The sequence below is a fragment of the Phocoena phocoena genome, chromosome X (genome assembly GCF_963924675.1).
Source record: "Phocoena phocoena chromosome X, mPhoPho1.1, whole genome shotgun sequence".
Classification (NCBI taxonomy): domain Eukaryota; kingdom Metazoa; phylum Chordata; class Mammalia; order Artiodactyla; family Phocoenidae; genus Phocoena; species Phocoena phocoena.
Genome location: NC_089240.1, coordinates 95,555,848 through 95,569,531, shown reverse-complemented (window position 1 = coordinate 95,569,531; position 13,684 = coordinate 95,555,848). Strand labels below are relative to the sequence as shown.

Sequence of the window (13,684 nt, the reverse complement as noted above, 5' to 3'; positions counted from 1 at the left end):
ATTTAAAGTGATGAAAGGGAAAAACCTACAACCAAGATTACTCTACCCAGCAAGGATCTCATTCACATTCAACAGAGAAATTAAAACCTTTACAGACAAGCAAAAGCTAAGAGAATTCAGCACCACCAAACCAGCTTTACAACAAATACTAAAGGAACTTCTCCAGGCAGGAAACACAGGAGAAGGAAAACACCTATAAAAACAAACCCAAAACATTAGGAAAATGGTAATAGGAACATACTTATTGATAATTACCTTAAATGTAAATGGATTAAATGCTCCAGGCAAAAGACATAGACTGGCTGAAAGGATACAAAAACAAGACCCATATGTATGCTGCCTACAAGAGACACGTTTCAGACCTAGGCACACATGTAGACTGAAAGTGAGGCGATGGAAAAAGATATTCCATGCAAATGGAAATCAAAAGAAAGCTGGAGTAGCAATACTCATATCAGATAAAATAGACTTTAAAATAAAGAATGTTACAAGAGACAAGGAAGGACACTACATAATGATCAAGTGATCAATCCAAGAAGAAGATATAACAATTATAAATACATATGCACCCAACATAGGAGAACCTCAATACATAAGGCAACTGCTAACAGCTATAAAAGAGGAAATTGACAGTAACACAACAATAGTTGGGGACTTTAGCACCTCACTTACACCAATGGACAGATCATCCAAATGGAAAATTAATAAGGAAACACAAGGTTTAAATGACAAAACAGACCACATAGATTTAATTGATATTTGTAGGACATTCCGTCCAAAAACAGCAGATTACATTTTCTTTTCAAGTGCACACGGAACATACTCTAGGATACATCACATCCTGGGTCACAAATCAAGCATCAGTAAATTTAAGAAAACTGAAATCATATCAAGCACCTTTTCTGACCACAATGGTATGAGATTAGAAATCAATTACAGGGATAAAACCATAAAAAAACACAAACACATGGAGGCTAAACAATATGTTACTAAATAACTAAGGGATCACTGAAGATATCAAAGAGGAAATCAAAAAATACCTAGAGACAAATGACAATGAAAACATGATGATCCAAAACCTATGGGAGGCAGTAAAAGCAGTTCTAAGAGGGAAGTTTAAAGCAATACAAGCCTATCTCAAGGAACAAGAAAAATATCAAATAAACAATCTAACCTTACACTTAAAGGAAATAGAAAAAGAAGAACAAACAAAACCCAAAGCTAGTAGAAGGAAACAAATCATAATTATCAGAGCAGAAATAAATGAAGTAGAAACAAAGAAAACAATAGCAAATAAAACAACAAGCTGGTTCTTTGAGAAGATAAACAAAATTGATAAACCATTAGCCAGGCTCATCAAGAAAAAGAGGGAGAGGACTCAAATCAATAAAATTAGAAATGCAAAAGAAGTTCCAACAGACACCACAGAAACACAAAGCATCCTAAGAGACTACTACAAGCAACTCTGTGTCAATAAAATGGACAACCTGGAAGAAATGGACAAATTCTTAGAAAGGTATAACCTTCCAAGACTGAACCAGGAAGAAACAGAAAATATGAACAGACCAATCACAAGGAATGAAATTGAAACTGTGATTTAAAATCTTCCAACAAACAAAAGTCCAGGACCAAATGGCTTCACAGGTGAATTCTGTCAAACATTTAGAGAAGAGCTAACACCCATCCTTCTCGAACTCTTCCAAAAAACTGCAGAGGAAGGAACACTCCCAAACCCATTCTAAGAGGCCACTATCACCCATATACCAAAGCCAAACAAAGATACTACAAAAAAAGAAAATTACAGAACAATATCACTGATGAACATAGATGCAAAAATCCTCAACAAAATACTAGCAAACAGAATCTGACAACACATTAAAAGGATCATACACCGTGATCAAGTGGGATTTATCCCACGGATGCAAGGATTCTTAAATATATGCAGATCAACAACGTGATACACCATATTAACAAATTGAAGAAGAAAAACCATATGATGATCTCAATAGATGCAGAAAAAGATTTTGACAAAATTCCACACCCATTTCTGATAAAAACTCTCCAGAAAGTGGGCATGGAGGGAACCTACTTCAACATAATAAAGGCCATATAAAACAAACCCACAGGAAACATCATTCTAAATGGTGAAAAATTGAAAGCATTCCCTCTAAGGTCAGGGACAAGACAAGGATGTCCACTCTTGACACCATTATTCAACATAGTTTTGGAATTCCTAGCCAAAGCAATCAAAGAAGAAAAAGAAATAAAAGGAATACAAATTGGAAAAGAAGTAAAATTGTCACTGTGTGCAGATGACATGATACTATACATAGAGAATCCTAAAAATGCCAACAGAAAACTACTAGAGCTTATCAATGAATTTGGTAAAGTTGCAGGATACAAAATTCATGCACAGAAATCTCTTGTATTCCTATATACTAATGATGAAACATCTGAAAGAGAAATTAAAGAAACACTCCCATTTACCATTGCAATGAAAAGAATAAAATACCTAGGAATAAACCTATCTAAGGAGGCAAAAGACCTGTATGCAGAAAACTATAAGACACTGATGAAAGAAACTAAAGTTGATACAAACATATGGAGAGATATACCATGTTCTTGCATTGGAAGAAGGAACATTGTGAAAATGACTCTACTATCCAAGGCAATCTACAGATTCAATGCAATCCCTATCAAATTACCAGTGGCATTTTTCACAGAACTAGAACAAAAAATTTCACAGTTTGTATGGAAATACAAAAGACTCCAAAGAGCCAAAGCAATCTTGAGAAAGAAAAACAGCACTGGAGGAATCAGGCTCCCTGACTTCAGACTATACTACAAAGCTACAGTAATCAAGACAATATGGTACTGGCACAAAAACAGAAATATATATCAATGGGACAAGAGAGAAAGCCCAGAGATAAACCCATGCACCTATGGTCAACTAATCTATGACAAAGGAGGCAAGGATATACAATGGAGAAAAGACAATAAGTGGTGCTGGGGAAGCTGGACAGCTACATGTAAAAGAACGAAATTAGAACACTCTGTAACACCATACACAAAAATAAACTCAAAATGGACTAAAGACCTAAATATGAGACCAGACACTATAAAACTCTTAGAGGAAAACATAGGAAGAACACTCTTTGACATCAATCACAGCAAGATCTTTTTTGATCCATCTCCTAGAGAAATGGAAAGAAAAACAGAAATAAACAAATGGGACCCAATGAAACTTAAAAGCTTTGGCACAGCAAAGGAAAACAAACAAGACAACCCTCAGAATGGGAGAAAATATTTGCAAATGAAGCAACTGACAGAGGATTAACCTCCAAAATACTCATGCAGCTCAATATCAAAAAAAACAGACAACCCAGTCCAAAAATGAACAGAAGACCTAAACAGACATTTCTCCAAAGAAGATCGACAGATTGCCAACAAACGCATGAGAGGATGCTCAACATCACTAATCATTAGAGAAATGCAAATCAAAACTTCAATGAGTTATCTCCTAACACCGGTCAGAATGGCCGTCATCAAAAAATCTACAAACATTAAATGCTGGAGAGGGTGTGGAGAAAAGGGAACCCTCTTGCACTGTTGCTGGGAATGTGAATTGATACAGCCACTATGGGGAACAGTATGGAGGTTCCTTAAAAAACTCAAAATAGAACTACAGTAGAACCCAGCAATCCCACTACTGGGCATATACACTGAGAAAACCATAATTCAGAAAGAGTCATATACCACGATGTTCATTGCAGCTCTGTTTACAATAGCCAGGACATGGAATCAACCTAAGTGTCCATCGACAGATGAATGGATAAAGAAGATGTGGCACATATATACAATGGAATATTATTCAGCCATATAAAGAAGTGAAACTGAGTTATTTGTAGCGATGTGGAATGACCTAGAGACTGTCATACAGAGTGAAGTTAGGAAAAACAAATACTGTATATTAACGCATATATGTACAATCTAGAAAAATGGTACAGATGAACCGGTTTGCAGGGCAGAAATAGAGACACAGATGTAGAAAACGAACGTATGGACACCAAGTGGGGAAAGTGGCGGGGGTGGTGGTGGTGATGTGATGAACTGGGAGATTGGGATTGACATGTATACACTAATGTGTATTAAATGGATAACTAATAAGAACCTGTATAAAAAATAGATAAAATAAAATTCAAAAAAAAAGATTTAGTGAATATTCTAGCAGCCCAAGTCAGCGATTGACTTCAGTGCCATTTACTTTTATACACAGTAGTGCTGGGATGGGGTGTGGCTTCAGAAATTGATATCAATGTTTATTTTGCAAAGCCTTCACATAAAAGCTAAAAGTAGGAAATACTATAGCAAATTTTGCCATATACTTTTATAATAGCATGTGCTCTCTAGGTATAAAATTTACTACCACACCGTCAAAAATTGATTGCTAGATTATCTTGCAAGCTAAGAAAAATAAACCATTAAGTTTAGATTAGTACACTCTCCAGGTGCTATTTATTCTTTTCATTTGACAATTGGCTGGTCACACCTGCTGTCTTTTCCATACTATGCACATGGAATTATAAAGAAAAAGGCCTACCAGACGTTCCATTAACCCAGCTGTCACACATCTGTTGCTGTCTCTATAAATGTAGCAATTTGCTGGTAATTACTCTCCTGATAACAATTGAAAACTTCACACCTCTCTTTAATTGTGATAATCTCTTTTCCATCGAAACTGTTTCAACGACTTTGTGATCCAAAGATTCCAGAACATATCCAACTATTTCTGATCCTCCAAATGGACTTGTAAATAAGTCTGGTGACCACATAGTGATTTGAAAGCTTACAGATGTGGTCTCAGTATATTCCACTGAGTTTCAAAATAAGAACCCAGAGTAGCTAATAAAAGTCTACTCCAAACTATGGCTATAAGCTTGCTGCGAGAGTGAAAGCAAATTGTATAACTGCTTTGTACCTAAATTTTCCAATCTGTAATATGTGCAGGAAGACTGGGCTCTCCATTCTACCTAAAAAATCTTTTGGAGCATAGTTCATGGTTGTTGTCTGAATGTTTGTGTCCCCCCCCCCCAAAATTCATATGTTGAAAACCTAATGCCCAAGGTGATGGTACTAAGAGGAGGGACTTGGGGGATGTGATTAAGTCATGCAAGCAAAGTCTTCATGAATAGGATTAGTTCCCTTATAAAAGGGGCCCCAGAAAGCTAGCTCGTCCCTTCCACCATGTGAGAATACAACAACAAGTTTGCAGCCCAGAAGAGGGCCTCCACCCAACCATGCTGGCACTCTGATCTGGGTCTTTCAGTCTTGAGAACCATGGGAAATGTTTGCTGTTTAAAAGTCACCCAGTCTGTGATATTTTGTTGTAACAGCTGGAACTAACTAAGACAATGGTATATAAATTTCCTGGGGCATCAACTATGTTGTGGTAATAGCTTCTCTTGGTAATTTGAAATTTACAAATCTACTAGCACAGCTCTGTTTTTCTTAATAAATAATAAATATTACCATTTATTTATGTAGCACTTTATATTATTCAAAAGAGTTTCAACCATAAGGCATTAATTTAAGTACCTGCTATGTGCCAGACACCGTACTAAGTGCTAGAACTAGAAAAATGATGAAAACCTAGTCCCTTGCTTTTAGAGTCTTTGAGGCAGACCCATAAATAAAATAATCTCTTTTCAAGTTCTGAGCCAGTTGAGATGTATCACATAGTAGCAAGTTAGATAACAAAATATTAGCTTCATATCTCATAAAACTGATATTCAAGAATATGATACTTCTAAGGCCAAGTGAATTTCATAATCTGAATCCCAGAATTAGTTATAGACTTAACCATTTAGCAGGATTAGATCTGAAAAAAATAGAGCCAGTCCCTGGAGAACAGAACAGGCTACATGCTCCCTGCAGGCAGCTGCTCCCAAGAAGCAGGGGACAGGAAAGTGCTACACTATGCGTGCATAATTTCTGCATCCAAAGTCACCAATCAAGTAATTCATTCCTCTTCCATCCCCAGTTAAGGATGAGTAAGGAATAGTGGCCAGGTATGTTATACTAATTGATGTCTTCCCACCTGGAAGGAAACATCTGCCCTCTAGGTAAATAAGAAAGGATTATTTTACATGTTTTACGTAACAGGAATCTGAGATCTAGAGGAGTCAAATAACTAGGTTGAAATCAAGAGAATAATATCTCAATTCTTTATGGTATGAGTTTGGATGTTGTTACCAATGAAATTAGATCATGGACTTGTCTATAAAATGCTACATTTTTTCTTTTGCAAGTGAAACATAGTCATAAAACCATTTGCAATAAAAGGTCAGCTAAGGTTTTGTGGGGTTTTTTGTTTTCTTTGCCGTACGCGGGCCTCTTACTGTTGCGGCCTCTCCCGTTGCGGACCACAGGCTCCAGATGCGCAGGTTCAGCGGCCATGGCTCACGCACCCAGCCGCTCCACGGCATGTGAGATCTTCCCGGACCGGGGCACGAACCCGTGTCCCCTGCATCGGCAGGCGGACTCTCAACCACTGCACCACCAGAGAAACCCTCACCTAAAGTTTTGACAAAAGCACCTATCATCTTGTGCATAGATGGGCTTATTTGCAAATTTGAATCTTCTGCCATATGAGTAGATAAGCTTTAAAAATGGAATGCCATGGGCTTCCCTGGTGGCGCAGTGGTTGAGAGTCCGCCTGTCAATGCAGGGGACACGGGTTCGTGCCCCAGTCCGGGAAGATCTCACATGCTGCAGAGCCGCTGGGTGCGTGAGCCATGGCTGCTGAGCCTGCGCATCTGGAGCCTGTGGTCCGCAACGGAAGAGGCCGCAACAGTGAGAGGCCCGTGTACAGCAAAGAAAAGAAAAAAAAAAAAATTGAATGGCACTGAAGTGAAGTTTTTATAGCGAAAGCAGCCAGGCAAAGGTGAGATAAACATGTAAGACAAATGAAAACCAGGAAGTTATCCAATACTCAATATAAGAAAGAATGCTTAATTTGGTCAACTGGCACTGTTTTTCTATAATAGTTATGAGTCATAAATACTTATTGAGCTTCTGATAGTTTTAGGTTCTAGCTAAGCACCATTTATGTGCACCAATTTTCACAACAAATATACAAGGAAGTTTTTTTTTTTTCAGATGGAAAAACAGACTTATTTAGATCAAGTGACTTATCTATTTTCACATAATCACTAATATGTGGTAGTGTCAGTATTTGAACCCAACTTCTGACTCCAGAGCCCATACCCTTAACTAGGACATTAAGAACATAAACTGAGTTACTTCTGAATGCAGCACATTCCAGCAGGGGACAATTAAATACATTTAAGACAACCCCTTTTTTTTCAAGCTTGTAATACAATTAGATACACATGACCCAAACATTTAAAAGGCTGAAAAAATGTCGACAGTGCACAAGTGAGCACAAATAAACATTAACAAGTGCATGAGCCCTGAGAAGAGCTAGGATGAAAAAGTGATTAGAGCAAGAGTTAAGCTGACAAGCAAGTGCTACCAGTCTGAGCTATTTAAAGATGTGATAACCTGCTTCAGGAAGTAGTAAATTCTCGTCATGGGAGAGGCTTCCAGCACAGGCTGGATGGACAACCACTTGGCAGATCAATTTGGGTTGTTGTATACGGCTTCTATAGTCCCACCAACCCTGAGATTCTGTGATTTAGTCAACTTATTTTGAATAGTCACTATGTACCTAGTACTAGGACAAGCTCCTTTCACAAAGAGAATTAAGACACACCATCAAGGAGGACACAGTCTAGTGGGGCAGTTAGCACAAACCCAGAAATGTAGAATGAAGTGTAATCAGTGCTCATATGGTATGGGAGCAAAGACCTACACCTAACTCAAACTGGGAAGGGGAATTAAAAAGGTAAATCAGGCGTTTCTTAGAGGTAATACCTAAACGAACCCTTGAAGGAAGAGCAAAAATTAGCCAGATGTTCCAGTTATCTATTGCAATGTAACAAACTATTTCTAAAACTTAAAACAAGTATTTTATTATTTCATAATTTAGGTACCTACTTAGTAGCTGGGCTGGTTGGTAGGCTGCAAGACAGTTTCACTCACATGCCTGGTACCTTGGAGGAGATGGCTTTAAAGACAGGTCTCAGCTAGAACCCTCCCTCTCTCTCTGGGAAGTTTCAGAGCTTCTCCGTAAGATCTATCCAGCAGGGTAGGTGGATCCTTACAAGGTGACTCTGCACTCCAGGAACGAGTGCTCTAAGAGATCAAGGTGGAGGCTGCAAGGGTTTTTATAGCTTAGCCTTGGCAGTCAGGCAGAATCACGTCCAACACAATTTATTGGTTACACATGGGTCACTGTGGGTGGAAACACACAAGTATGTATCAATAAATACTCGGGAGGCATGATTTATTGGAGGCCAGCACAGAGTCTGGTTACCACACCAGGCTAAGAGGTTTGGGAAATTAAGAGGATGCAATTTTCAGCTAGAATGGATATCATGCACAAAGACAAAGAGGCATATAAGACGAAATCCTGAGAAACAGCAGGCTGCCACCATTACCAGCTCAGCAGTGCATGAGCAGAGGGGATACCCAGGCCACACCCCATTGCTTTGTATTCCTGCCACCGGCTCCCACACCCTAGGTCCCACGTAGATGACCTTAAAGGCAGAAACGCATGCTCCTTTCAACAGCCTGTCAAAACGTGGTGGACTCCTATGAAGTTCTAGGCGTGCAGAGACATCACTCAGCCTTTTAAGGATATAAAAAAGGCATATCGGAAACTAGCACTAAAGTGGCATCCAGATAAAAATCCTGAGAATAAAGAATAAGCAGAGAGAAAATTCAAACAAGTAGCTGAGGCTTATGAGGTGTTATCAGATGCTTAAAAACGGGATATCTATGACAAATATGGCAAGGAAGGGTTAAATGGTGAAGGTGCAGGTGGAAGTCATTTTAACAGTCCCTTTCAGTTTGGCTCCACATTCCATAACCCAGATGACGTCTTCAGGGAATTTTTTGGTGGAAGGGGTCCGTTTTCATTGGACTTCTTCAAAGACCCATTTGAGGCCTTTTTTTGGGATCTAGGAAGCAGAAGTTGAGGCACAGAGTCTTTTCTCTGCCTTCAGTGGCTTTCCATATTTTGGAGGGGGGGGTGTTCTTTTGATACCGGATTTACTTCTTTTGCCTCCCTAAATCACGAGGGTCTCACTTCATTCTCTTCCACATCACTTGGCGGTAGTGGAATGGGCAACTTCAAATCTATATCAACTTCTAAAATTGTTAATGGCAGAAAAATCACTACAAAGAGAATTGTCGAGAACAGTCAAGAAAGAGTAGACGTTGAAGATGACCAATTAAAGTCATTAAGGCTAAATTGTAAGGAACAGCTGCTATGCTTGGATAACAAGTAATTCAATGCATGCACTTAACAGAAATGTTAACTATAACAAGCTCCATCTGAAGATTGATAGGAACTTTTTTTAAGATGCCAAATGAACTATCTTTCAGTATAACTGTACCTAAAGTATTTGTAAACAGCTTATCCAAACCACTATTGGTCATAAACTTTGAGTTTATTGTTTGGACCACATAACAGGACCATTTTTTGGTCTTTAAAATTGTTGTAAATCTCTGCATGCACTTTGTTTTCTATTAAATGTAACCCAGGGTGCCTGTGGCTCTTTCCTACATTAACACTAGCATAGACCTGCCTTTCTACTGTGTTTGAAATGTGAGCTAAGTAGTGTCAGCCTGCTGTGAAGTTAACATTGCCAGGATGAATCTTCCACAAAAATAATCTCAATTTTTCAGTATTTAGTAGTGGAAGATATTAATGCATTAATAGTAATGCATTTCTGGTTTAATTGATATAAATTGAGGATATTTTCTAGTGTGCATGAATGCTGGCAACTTAGTAAGTTTTGACAATTGTTTATTTTATTGAAGTGTAATTGACTTACAATATTATGTTTCATACATAAAATATAGTGATTTGATATTTTATAAATTATATTCCATATAAATTTATTATAAAATATTGTCTATATACCTTGTAGTATACATTACATCCTTGTATCTTGTGTATTTTATACCTACTAGTTTGTACCTCTTAATCCCCTTCAACTTTTTTGCCCCTCCCCCTACCCTTTGCCCCACTGATAGCCACAAATTTGTTCTCTGTATCTGTAAGACTGCTTCTGTCTTATATTCATTTGTTTTGTTTTATTTTTTAAAGTCCACATATAAGTGAAAACATACAGTATTTGTCTTCCTCTGACTTACTTCACTAAGCATAATACCCTCCAGGTCCATGCATGTTGCACAGGGCAAATTTTCATTTTTAATGGGTGAGTAATATTCCATTATGTATATACATCATCTATATATAGATATAGATGATATATACATATATCACATCTTCTTTATCCATTCATCTGTTGATGCACATTTAGGTTGCTTCCACATCTTGGCTATTATAAATAACTCAGCTATGAATATTAGGGTGCATATATCTTTTCAAATGAGGGTTTTTTCATTTTCTTTGGCTATATACCCAGGAGTGTAATTGCTGGGTCATATGGTAGTTATATTTTTAGTTTTATGAGGAACCTCCATACTGTTTTCCATAGTGGCTATAGCAATTTACATTCCCGCCAACGGTGTCCTAGGGTTTTCTTTTCCCCACATACTCGCCACCACTTGTTATTTCTCATCTTTTTGATGATGGCCCTTCTCACAGGTATGAGGTGATAGCTCATTGTGGTTTTTATTTGCATTTCCCTAATGATTAGAGATGCTGAGCATTTTTTCTCATGCCTATTGGCCATCAGTATGTCTTCTTTGGAAAAATGGCTATACAGGTCCTCTGCCCATTTTTTAAATAGCTTTTTTTTTTTAAATATTGAACTGTGGGACTTTCCTGGTGGCACAGTGGTTGAGAGTCTGCCTGCCGATGCAGGGGACACGGGTTCGTGCCCTGGTCCAGGAAGATCCCACATGCTGCGGAGCAGCTGGGCCCGTGAGCCATGGCCACTGAGCCTGCGCGTCTGGAGACTGTGCTCCACAACGGGAGAGGCCACAACAGTGAGAGGCCCGCGTACCACAAAAAAAAAAATAATAATAATAATAAATAAATAAATAAATATTGAACTGTGTGAGTTATTTATGTATTTTGGATGTTAACCCCTTATCAGACATATCATTTGCAAATATCTTCTCCCATTAGGTGGGTTGCCCTTTTGTTTTGTTGACGGTTTCCTTCAATGTGCAAAAGCTTTTAACTTTGATTAGGTTCCACTTGTTTATTTTTGCTCTTGCTTCCCTTGCCTGAGGAGACAGATCCAAAAGATATTGCTGAGACCTATGTAAAAGATTTTACTACCTATGTTTTCTTTTAGGAGTTTTATGGTTTCTAATCCATTTAGGTCTTTAATCCATTTTTAGTTTATTTTTGTATATGGTGTGATAAAAATGTTTTAATTTCATTCTTTTACATGTAGCTGTCCAGTTTTCCCAACACCATTTATTAAAGAGACTGTATTTTCCCATTGTATTTTGGTGCCTCCTCTGTTGTAGAGTAGTTGGCCATAGGTACATGGGTTTATTTCTGTGATGTCTATTTTGTTTCATTGATCTATGTATTTATTTTTGAGTCAGTACCATACTGTTTTGATTACTGTAGCTTTGTAGTATAGTCTGAAGTCAGGGGGTGTGGTGCCTCTAACTTTTTTCTTGGTTATCAAGAGTGTTTTGGCTATTTGGGGTCCTGTGGTTTTATGCAGACAATTGTTTAAATATGTAATGTTAATCTTAGGTTTTAAAAAGTTAAGTTGGTAAACTGGGTCTTTGTCATTTGCTTAAAAAAATAAAATAAATGTGAATGTGTTTGATGCATTAAAAAAAATCCTGAGAAACACCAGATCAGGAAGCAGCATAGTGTTGTGGTTAAAGGTGTAGACTCTGGAGTCAGACTCTGGAACCAGTTATTCCCCAGGGTAGATTTTGTATGATAGAACTGAGCTGTCCTAGAAGGTTATGAATTAAATTAAATTTATTAGTTAAATTAAGAGTTCAGTTCTTCAGTCTCATGGAAGTCACATTTCAAGTGCTCAATAGCCACATGTGGTTAATGGCTACTGTATTGCACAATGTATATATAGAACATGTCCATCATCACAGAAAGTTCTATTGGACAGCAATGTGCTAGAAGCTCTTTTAATTGAACATTATTTAACTAATTTGCCATGTTAACTCTGTAAAACATATCAACTGATGCCCAAGATATATTGAAACTTACGGGTAACCACATATTTCTTCACTCTCCAGTTTAACTGTTTGCTTATAAAAAGTCAGTTGTGTTTGTTCCCAGAATTGTGTATTCCAGTCTACTTATATTGTAATTATATAACTTAGTTATATTTGTCAATAGATAAAATGTGGATGGGAAAACTCTTACTTCTATGTAAATTGAATCGAATGCCTTATTAAGAGATTATAAGATATTAGAAGTAGAAACATTTAGAATTCTACTTCAAGATTTTCACTTCAAGATCTCCACTTTAAAGAACATGAAACTGAAATGTCTTAGACAATACAATTATGGATGTGATTTATTAAAGAAAGATGAAACTGAACTCCAATAAATAGAACCATTTATCAAATAATAAGCACACAAGATATCCTAAGTTAATATAAATATATTTAGAGAGACAGTCAGACATCGTATGTTTCCTAATGGAAGAAGACAACACCACATATAAAGTAAGTCTGGAAAAAATAAAAATCAAACCCGTAGATCCAATCAAGTCTCTAGATCCAATTGACAATGTATAGGAAACACAGAGGACAAAGGAACTTGTTAATCTACACATGAGAATGCAATCCTCAAAGTCCATACTCTAGGAAACTGTACAAGACAAACAACCTGGTTTCTTCAACATATTGCCAAGAAAAAGAAGAGAGATGGTGGGGTATGTGGTAGATTAAAAGAGACTTAAAAGAGCAACCAATCACAAGATGCAGACCTTATTTGGATCCTAATTCATATATAGTATATAAAATAAATACTATTTATGAGACAACTGGAAATGTGTACACTGACAGGATATTTGACATTATTAAAGGAATTATTGTTAATATTATAGGTGAAATAATTGTATTGTCATTATGTTAAAAAATGGTCCTGTTCTTTTAGAGATACATACCAAAATATTTACACATGATATATAACATGATGAATGGGACTTGCTTAAATATGGGAGTGGGTAGTGGATGGAGGTATGGATAACACAGGATGAATTGATTATTATTGAGGCTGGGTATACTGAGTACATAGGTATTCATTATACTATTCTATCTACTTTGTATACATTCTAAATTCTTCATAACACAAAGTTTAAAAAAGATAAAATAACGTTATCTAACATTTTTCTCACCAAATATTTCTTTTGAGACCAAGTTCAATAGCATAAAATGAGGAAAATAAAAACAAAGTAAAATAATAAAGATTAAGAAAGTGCTAATTATTTTCCATAATGTCCTCCCTTAGTATCAAACTAAATTTTTTTAAAACGTATTTTTTGTGTCCCTGCTTTAAACACAGGCTGATGGCACTACAGTCTGCCTACTGAATATTCAGCACTAATTCTGGAATCAACACTGATTCTAATCCCATGTTTGCCAC

The 13,684-nt window shown here is 37.0% G+C and overlaps 1 pseudogene; it reads left to right on the top strand.

Moving 5' to 3' along the window:
* The first annotated feature begins 8,677 nt into the window (after positions 1-8,677).
* On the top strand, positions 8,678-9,413 carry LOC136142229 (dnaJ homolog subfamily B member 6-like; annotated as a pseudogene).
* The last annotated feature ends 4,271 nt before the right edge of the window (positions 9,414-13,684 follow it).